Raw genomic sequence first — 758 nt, forward strand, 5'->3', positions numbered from 1 at the left:
AAACAAAAACTCCACTTGCGTGACAGTAACACTTGTTTACAAATATAGTGTAATCACCCACCTGCACACACACACACACACACACACACACACACACACACACAAATACTTAAAAGTGGCTTTTAAGCTAGCTCCTGTGAAAGGTTCTTCATCAGGCCTTAGGCCCAACAATGATACTTCATGCATACAGTACATATCAAATTTTATTAAACTTGAACAATATTTTTCAAGCAATGAACAATTTTCAGCAAAACAATGGTATAATTTGTCGACTTGGAACTTATTGCAAAGCTGCATGATAAACAATAGTACCACCACCATCGCCACCACATCTGCCATATACACCATTCAGACTTCTGACACCACCACCATCAATACCTTTGACTTCGCTGCCTTCCCCTCCTCCACCTTCACCTCTGCCTTTCACATTGCTTACTCTCACCATTATACCTGGCCACCTTGACTACCATCACCACCACCATCACCATCACTGCCACCTCCGCCTCTATCACAACTACAGCTCATACTGTTACTATCACCCCATTACCATCAGTGTTCAGTATGTTAGTTCAGCATGTTGGTTCAATGTTCAGTCCCTCTTTCTCTCACATATCCACTCTTTCTCTCTCTCTCTCTCTCTTATTACTACTCCCACTGCCACCATCAACATTACTACCTTTAATAAGATATCATCAACTCTCCCTAAATTTCTTTGTCTCTCTTTCTCTCTCTCTCTCTCTCTCTCTCTCTCTCTCTCT

The 758-nt window shown here is 41.7% G+C and overlaps 1 protein-coding gene across 5 annotated transcripts in view; it reads right to left on the reverse strand.

Moving 5' to 3' along the window:
• LOC106881110 (uncharacterized) overlaps nt 1–758 on the reverse strand; it is a 90,337-nt gene that overhangs the window by 10,196 nt on the left and 79,383 nt on the right. The window lies entirely within an intron of this gene.

Source organism: Octopus bimaculoides, chromosome 5, assembly GCF_001194135.2.
Source record: "Octopus bimaculoides isolate UCB-OBI-ISO-001 chromosome 5, ASM119413v2, whole genome shotgun sequence".
Classification (NCBI taxonomy): Eukaryota; Metazoa; Mollusca; class Cephalopoda; order Octopoda; family Octopodidae; genus Octopus; species Octopus bimaculoides.